Below are 9,083 nucleotides of genomic sequence, written 5' to 3' on the forward strand. Positions count from 1 at the left end.
ATTGGGAAGATTGTTTGCCATTTGTTGAGTTTGCTTATAATCGTTGCATGCATTCTACTACTAATTATTCGCCATATGAGATTGTGTATGGTTTTAATCCTTTGACTCTGTTGGATTTGATGTCTTTACCTGTGAGTGAAAGGTTGAACATGGACGGCAAAAAGATGGCTGAATTTGTTAGGGGGTTGCATGAAAAGGTCAAGGCCAACATTGAGAAGAGAAATGAGAAATATGCCAAGCAACACAACAAAGGGAAGAAGAAGGTGATCTTTGAGAAAGGTGATTGGGTGTGGCTCCACTTGGGGAAGGAAAGGTTCCCCGAGAAGCGTCGTTCAAAGCTACTACCTAGGGGCGATGGACCATTTCAAATTCTAGAAAGGATCAATGACAACACCTACAAACTCGACTTACCAGGTGAGTTCCACTTTCAATGTTACTGATTTGTCATTCTTTGATGTAGGTGATGAACAAGATTTGAGGACAAATCCTTTTCAAGAAGGGGAGGATGATGCGAACACGGTTGGTCAAGCCCCAAGGAAAGCATGGGACCCTTTAGAGTTGCCGGATGGACCAATCACGAGGGGACGTCTGAAGAGGTTCAAAGAAGCATTGAATGGGTTTATGAGGAAAGAAGGCGAATTGACAAGCGAGATACAGAGTGATGAAAGGTTCGTGATGCATTGGGATCATGTGAACATTATTCAAGCATCCATGCAAAACGGAGCGCAAATCTGGACAGAAGATCTCGTGCACATGCGCGAAGACAGGGCGCGCATAAGCGCGAGCTCGCGCACATGCGCCGCGAAGGGGCGCGCATATGCGCGAGAAGTACTGGACACCGAAGATTTTAACAGTGGGCTTCGCGCATATGCGCCAGACTAGGGCACTTGATTCAAAAGATCGGGACAATACATCGATCCTTGCTCGTTATTGAATAGAGGGCGCGATTCGATTTTAATCGTGTTTGCTATTTATTCGTACGACGATTCATATCATTTCCGAAAGTCCACAGAGAAGCAAAAATATTATGATAAAGACGTTCCTCAGTAATATCATCATGACTTTCGAAGTCATGTGCGGTAGCAATACCAAACCAAATACGACGAGTAGTGGGGTCCTGAGCTAAGCCTTGGATAAACCTTGGAAATCTTAATGCCATAATGCTTTTCAAATCCTCCTAGCCATTATCCTACTTCAATAATTCTTGCTAAGAAGAACGCCCATGTTCTGGAAATTCCACATGGGTTACTCCTACAGCACGTCCTTGTACAATGCTCAAGGCTCTAGGCTGAGTAGCAGGAGCAACTTTGAATTTATTATGGGCCCAAACGATGGATTCAATAAGTTCTTGCCAATAACCACATCCACTGAATATAAACATTAGACTAAAAGCCCATACAAAGTGAGCACCCAGGAAAACAAGGCCATATGCGGATAATGAAGAACCATAGGACTGAATTACCTGGGATGCCTGTGCCCATAAGAAATCGCGGAGCCACCCATTAATATATATAGTGGAACTTTGCGCGAAGTTTCCACCCATGATATGAGTTACTACCCCATGATAACTTATACGACCCCAAACGTCTGACTGCATTTTCCAACTGAAATGGAATATTACTACCGAAATAGAATTATACATCCAGAATAGCCCTAAGAAGACATGATCCCAAGCTGATACTTGGCAAGTACCCCCTCTTCCAGGTCCATCACAAGGAAAACGAAAACCGAGATTTGCCTTATCTTATATCAAACGCGAGCTACGAGCAAATGGAACACCTTTCAGAAGTATCAATACCGTCACATGAATTGTAAATACATGGATGTGATGGACCAAAAAATCTGCGGTTCCTAACGGAATAGGCAACAAAGCAACTTTGCCGCCCACTGCTACTAAATCATCACCCCCCCAAGTCAAATTGGTGCTTGTTGTTGCACCAGGTGCTAAAGCATGGGTGTTTTGTATCCATTGAGCAATAGGTTGAGATATTTGAGCATGCCATGACGTTTTTAGGATTTCATATAGACCTTTATTGCCCTGGCCCGTAAATGGACCTTTATGAGCTTCTAAAATATCTTTTAGGCCATGACCAATGCCCCAGTTGGTCCTATACATGCGACCCGCTATCAGGAACAGAATTGCAATAGCTAAATGATGGTGTGCAATATTGGTCAGCCATAGACCCCCAGTTACTGGATCTAATCCTCCACGAAAAGTAAAAAATTCCGCATATTTTGACCATGTGAAAAATGGGGTTGCTCCCTCGGCAAAACTTGGATAAAGTTGAGCAAAAAGATTGCGATTCAAGATAAATTCGTGCGGAAGCGGTATCTCTTTAGGATCTACTCTAGCGTTTAGAAATTGGTTAATCGATAAAGATATATGTACTTGATGCCCCGCCCAAGAGAGAGACCCGAGTCCTAGTAGCCCTACTGAATGGGGCAAAAGCATTCAAAATAGGAAAGTGAACGATGCCTCGATATCTACCACATTTAAATGGATCGGATCTTGAGGCCCGATCACAAGGTCAAGAAAAAGGACTCCACTCAACTCTCCATGTTGATGGAGGTTGGATTCTCAATGTAATTTATAGTTAGCTGATAGCTTCACGGGTTGATGTAAGTAGAGAAAGGCTAATTCGCAATAGAGCTTTAAGATAATAAATGTCTTTGGTATACCAGGCATGATTCCAAGTCTTAATGTGAAGACTAGTGTTCCCACTTTATCCGCCCTGTAGATTGTCAAGGGAGTCAAGAAGGACGAAGAAACCTTTGTGGCCCACCATTTGTTAAACCCCCTTTTCTCGGGCTAAAGGGGTTCCTCTTTAGACTCCGAGGCTTGAGCTTGATCATAGTTCTTCTATTCTAGGACAGGGGGTCCCCTCGCGTAGTACGGAAGGAAAGTTTAAGTTATGGTATTCATAAATGGATACTTTTTTTTGAATTCTCAATCTTGAGGAGCGAGAAACGGTCCGTCGATATGGAAATACTTTCTAGCCCGCACAAGCTCCTTATATATTGAGGATCTCGTGGCATTCTCACCAAACAAATCTTGCAATTTAGCCTCCAAAGTTGAGATCTTGAATTCGCTTCCTCGGGGAGGCCTTAAAAAATACCGGATTATTGTGTTTTTGTGTTGATTCCAGAACGGATTGACATCCAATTGAGACATTCTATCAATAATTTGTCCATTTAGATCAACAATTCTGTTTATTTCGTCTTCTAAAACAGTTGCATACCTTTGACCCAGGCGATGCACAAGAAGCCTTTCTCTCATGACATCCTTCACAGATTCTAGATCTGGTTCAGGCGGAATAGCTTGGAATGCTTTCTTGTGTTGCATAGGGAGGAAGTCAAATCTGGAGTATGGGATGGGAAATCTCCCCAAAAAGAACTCTTTTTTCTGTGGTTTGCGCTAATCAACCGAGTTATTTTAGATGCATCCTTGCAAGTGAGAAAGATTCAGCTCTGGTGTCGAGGTGCTCGCGATGTGAGAATGAAGGTGAATCGGTGTTCAATTGCATTCATTTTTGGCGTGCTCCAAGGCCCTGGCGTATTGTTGAATCTCCTTGACGAATGGTTTGAAATTCATAACTGTAAAGGTGACTCTATGCTGCACATTTTCCTAGCCTGGGCTTATAATCTTGTTAGGTCTTCCTACGTTCATAGGAAACTCGGCCTTTGGCATAACTTTATGGGGAATGTAGAAGCTGATTCAGGCATAGCAACGCCGACGGTTTTATACCAAGCGCTGTGTGTGATGCAAATCCGCGCTGACTTAATTGAGTGAATTAGACTTTTTCGGCTCGTTAGTAAGGTGATGCCCCGTCGACCTGAAGATGCTAAACTTTTTGTCATAGATCTCTCGTCAATAGAAAGTCACTCATTTTCAATATGGTCATTTCCTTATTAATACTGGTTTGTTATCCATTGGGATGGAGCTGCTATAGGTACTCCGGGTCAAGCCGGTACTGATACTTGCTTTGCTACTTGAAGGATTCTCTCTATGTGCTGCCCTCTCGGTATGTTATGATTGCTGGCGATTATTCTCTTTTTGTGGATGCGAAACATAGGAAAGCTGCTTATCCCATATTCGAGAAGGATATTATGCTCAGGATTTGTCATATATATGCTTGGATCGATTCTTTTGAAGGCCTCTCCTCTTTCATGTGAGGTGTTTGAGGTAGCGGATAATTTTTCAAATTCATATTCATCGCTAACGAGCATCGATAAGCTGTCGCAAGCAATCAATCAAAGCTCTTTCTTTCCTTATTATAATATATAACTTTAATTCATCTCGGGCCCTGCTCCTGTCTACAGCTATGCTATCTTTCTCACTGCTAAGGTAAGGTTTTTTCTTGTATCAGATATTGAGATTTCAGCCCTTTCCTTGTTTGCATTTCAGGTTGGTTGGAAAAATGGAATCAGACGATTCAATAGTCTGATAGGCCCTCCCGTCCCATTACTCAATAAGGCAATTCCTAGCACATAATTAAAGGAGCCATTGAAAGGTGACTAAAACACTAGAATCGACGACTACCCGAGCTAATGATAGAGGCAAGAACACCTTCCGACCAGGCCTTACTATAACCAACCTCAGAGATCCAACTCAATCTTTTACACCGATATATCGTACTCTCTTGACCAGGTCATCAAAAGTACTGCTAAATCTTTCCGAAGTGAGAGAAGGAGGGAAGGCGCGCTACGCTACAACTAACATAATAGCCAGCTGAAAAACGTTAGCTAGCTAGACTAGCGCGCAATTGCTTTTTTCTGAGACACTAATGGCTTATGTAGTGGTTGGCATTCCTACGTGCTCCTCCTCGCCCCCTACTTAAGAATCCAAAGGTGGCCTTTGGATATTGTCGTGACCGCTTAGGCTTGGTTGATTTTGTCTGAAAAGAAAGTAGGTTCCGAGGGTTCATTGATTAGTACACCTCCGGTGCTGGTAAGGTCGGGACCGCGGTGGTCTGTCTCCGATTTGCCGGCCGATAAGATCTCTGAGATTTACCAGCCAGCTGGGTCGGTTTGGCTATTATTTTCTATTGAAAAGGAGTCAGCTGTCTATGCGAGTCATCTTCTTATAGGCTCCGCTGGACGACACGGCATTTTCGTTCAAATATAGGCTGGCCGTACTTGTGATGGTTCCCAAGGATTCAAAATGACCACTTAGGTCTACGTTGCCACGATATTGTTCTATGGAAGCGGGCGGGCTTTAGAAGCTCGGCCTATTTTTTTTTGGTGTCGTAGGGGGAGGTATTTACCTTTCTAACGCATATTCAGTCGTACCAGCATGGCCCCACTGATTTGTTTTCGATTAGAGCATCAAGCAGCGCAACCCGGTTCTACTTGACTAAGCCCGTGCTCCTCCAAGGAGGGAGTTTACTTTACCCAACTTCCTTTTTGATAACAAGGCAGAAAGCCCCTACCGGACACTCATTAGTTTCGAATGAAGAATGAAGAGTGCCCTATCAAGCACCTACTTCTATAAATAGAAAAAGGCGAGACTTTACTAAACAAGAAAGAAAAGCCCTTTCTATCTTATTAGTCAAGCGCTAATGCGCCCCTACAATCAAACTAAAGTGCTAACACCATATCTATAGTAAGGGGCCTTTTCAATAAGGCTCGCGTACGGGCCTTTTTTGGCTTCCCTAAAAGCGAATATTTTGAAGTTGGTAAACAACCGCCCCTTGTTTCAGTCAGAATGAGTCCCCGGGACCCAAGGACATTGGCTTCCGCCAACATTGAACTATTAAGGATCGCATCCCGCGCATATTCTACATTATAGCCTGCAACTGATTCAGCTTCCGCTTCTGAGAGATCAAACAGAGCTCGATTAGTTTCTGCTAGACGAGAAATAAAGAACATAACCAATACAGGGAACAAGGGAATACCGTACCATATCTGCTTTTGCGCCATGACAATCTCACTCGAATTACGGGGACCTACACATATTAGTACAGTATACAGGGGTCCTCGGCTAGAACCACACGTGCAAGTTTCCCTACATGTGGCTCGTCCGTGCTTTTCGAGACGCTGCTTCTGCCTCAACATAGGATAAAGGGGCGGAACTGCACACTTTCGTGTTCAGAGCATTGTTTTGAGGGAGGGAAAGCGTGGTTGACAAACCACTTCGAGGAGGCGACCGGATTGGAGTGCTTTCATCAAATGATGCATGTAGGCCGAGCCATTCCCATCCCAAGTGGTAGTCCCGTTGCGGCCCTGACCGTCCGTCCCTTCTCATCTAGATTTAGCTATACTTGAATGTAGCCAGCCATGTTAGCTTCACATGAGAGCTTTCTTTTTTAAGGCTAAAACTCATCAGTCAGCTCGGCTGCTTTTCTATTTCGCTTTTCCGTCCATTAAGAGTTTAGGATAGGTCCGAAAAAAGATTCCCTCCATTCTTCATCTATACCAGCTGCCGCGCACGAACCAATAGAAAAGATTTCAGCGCCCCTCTCTATACTAGATAAGAAGCAGAACGCGCCATCACCTACAGCCCTTTCCTCTGCCGGGGACTTCCACGAAATGAAAACAGGCGGCATCGTTGTATGCTCCACTTTTGTTGCCCTGGTTTATATCCCGGAGTATTTCTATGGCCGATCTGTCACCCAACCTACTTAAACAACCTAAAAGCTTGACCCCGTCTCGTTTGGAGAATGACCCCTTATGGCACGGCTTAGTCAGTTATTCTCGCAGTTCAGCTAAGACTCGGACCACCATTTCTCTGAAAGCATGGTTCTTGCTTCACTCCCCCCTTTGAGCTCGCCCATTCGTTGGGTGATCCCTTGCTCTCACGTTTGAGTATTTGCTCGTCGTTTAGGCCCGTGAGTGAGATTTCTGCTCATTGTAGTCCCCTCCGGGGTTCTTCGCACCTGGATAGTACCAGGACCCTTGTGCCCCGGCCCTTGAGCAGATAAAGTTGTTCGCCCTATGACCCACAACTCAAAATGAGCCTTGCGACGAGACGCGGACATTCCCCATGCTGCGATTCCCTCCGGTCCGTTCCCGGGTTGGGTTAGGGGAACAGCCGAGCAATTGCCTTCGTGGATCCAAAGGCGCTCACAAGGCGCCCAATAAGAATAAGACCAATAGAGACTTCATAAGAGACCATTTGAGCTGCAGATCGTAATGCTCCTAGAAAGACATATTTCGAGTAGAAAGGAGTCAAAGTTCCCAACAATCAAGTAGTTTAGCATATCCTTCTATGAACCATACGAGCACGTTCCTGTCACCCCCCACCGCGCTTACGGCTCTCTACCCCAACCCAACTTGCTCTGGTCGTTTTTTTTATTCCTAATTAAGCGGACCGTAGGAGCAGCTTCACCTTCTCGCCTCCGCAGGAGTCCAAAATCACCTACTCGATTGACAAGCATAGCTTTGATAGCTACTTTATCTGCCTGAAGTCATGTAAACCAGAAATGAATTAACAAATAACTTAGCATCAAGGTAAAGGGAGGTTATGAAGACGACGGAAGTCCTCGTCCGTTAAATATTTATAGAATTCTTGATAAATAGACGAAGTTCTCCCGTTTAGGGTTAAATCTTGAATATAGGCATTAAGACTTCCGTCCATGAGATCACGCTGAAAAGCATGGCGAAGGGAGCTTACAGGGGAAACCTGCTCCTGAACGAAGCTGTAGGCTTCTTTGCGTATATCAGTATATGGAGATAACTCAAGTATGAGTTGTATCTTAGTTTCTGACAGCATGAGGTCAACAAGCTTGTCTTGGAGAAAACCTTGTCGTTCCAAAACCTTCACCTCAAAAAATTCTTGATCAAGAATTTCTCTGAAGTGAGAAACATTGATTGCTTGATCGAAGTGTTCTCGCACGAGTCTTTCGTAATCCCCCTGATTATTTTGAGGGGGAATGTTGTAGCAATTTAGGTTTTCGAGAACCCTAATGCGCTCATAGATTTGAGCTTCATTCTCGGCCGCTATGTGGGCTCGGAACGTCGCCAAGGATTTGGAACTTGACGACGATTCCAGAGCCGGAACATTCATCTCGTTCGTGCCATTGTCGAAATAACAAACCAGAGGCAAGTCAAAAGGATGATGCCAACTTGCCAAGAGTAAGTCAAATGGCTTGTATATATGAAATACACATATCATGAAATCAAGATAGATCCAATATAAAATGAAAAAAACAATCAACCTTCGGATCGGATCAACGCAAGAGTCAAGAAGCTGGGGAGAGAGTTCTATAATTCCATTGACAACTAGATAGAAGAGAGAATGCCGCGATGAAAAAAGAATCAGTCTACAGTAATTGGTCCAGAAGCTGTATTGCTTCCATATAAAAGGGGCTTTGTGCCCCCTGGGCTGCCAAATCCGTATGGATTTGGCACAGAAGAGACTATTTGTCCCTTACAGTAGGGGCATTTTATAGAAAGCCTTCTACCAGATCCGAAATATGCCGCCCACGAGGTAGAGGAGGGGCGTTATAGGCCCCCAAGAGGGGGGCTAATCGATTATCGGCCACCTGCTCTACCATAGTAAAAAAGACCCTCTCTTGGACCGCAGCTTCATAATTATCCTGTGTCAAGCCCCGGCGTTTAGCAATCCGAAAGGAAGCCATCGCCCAATAGGTGACCGGCTCAATGAGCACCTTTGGGCGAACACGGTTCTTAGCTTCCCGGGACGGGACTAGCCGACTCAAGTAGGAACGAGGGGTATAACTAATACTACTATACGATAAATGCTTTCCGCCCAACCCCCGTACAAGGCGGCTTACCAAGGCTTACCGAATTTCTTCAACGGCATAACCTTACCTTAAGCTTCACCGACTGCTTTATATAAAAGAAAGCCAGAAAAGGTTATCTCAAGTTTTCCTCAAAAAGACAGCTTTAGAGCACAAGTTCGTAATAGGCGAGCAACTACAAATATGGTTTAGCAGTTTACTAGGGTCTTCTTCTTCTCCAAGACCTGATGCCTTATCTACTTATATAGCTTATAACTTCTTTCACACTATTTGCGTGAAGTATTTGTTTGGTTTCCCACTGCTATCTATGCTATCTTTATATGGCTACTTTCCCAGTTCCTGCTGAATGAAAGTCCTTTCCTAAAGCCCCTCCTTGGCCAA

The 9,083-nt window shown here is 44.3% G+C and overlaps 1 pseudogene; it reads right to left on the minus strand.

Annotated features, from left to right (window-relative positions):
* Positions 1 to 1,184: 1,184 nt before the first annotated feature.
* Positions 1,185 to 3,343, minus strand: LOC140963941 (photosystem I P700 chlorophyll a apoprotein A1-like; annotated as a pseudogene).
* Between the last annotated feature and the right edge of the window lie 5,740 nt (positions 3,344 to 9,083).

The sequence above is a fragment of the Primulina huaijiensis genome, chromosome 18, assembly GCF_012295235.1.
Source record: "Primulina huaijiensis isolate GDHJ02 chromosome 18, ASM1229523v2, whole genome shotgun sequence".
Lineage (NCBI taxonomy): Eukaryota > Viridiplantae > Streptophyta > Magnoliopsida > Lamiales > Gesneriaceae > Primulina > Primulina huaijiensis.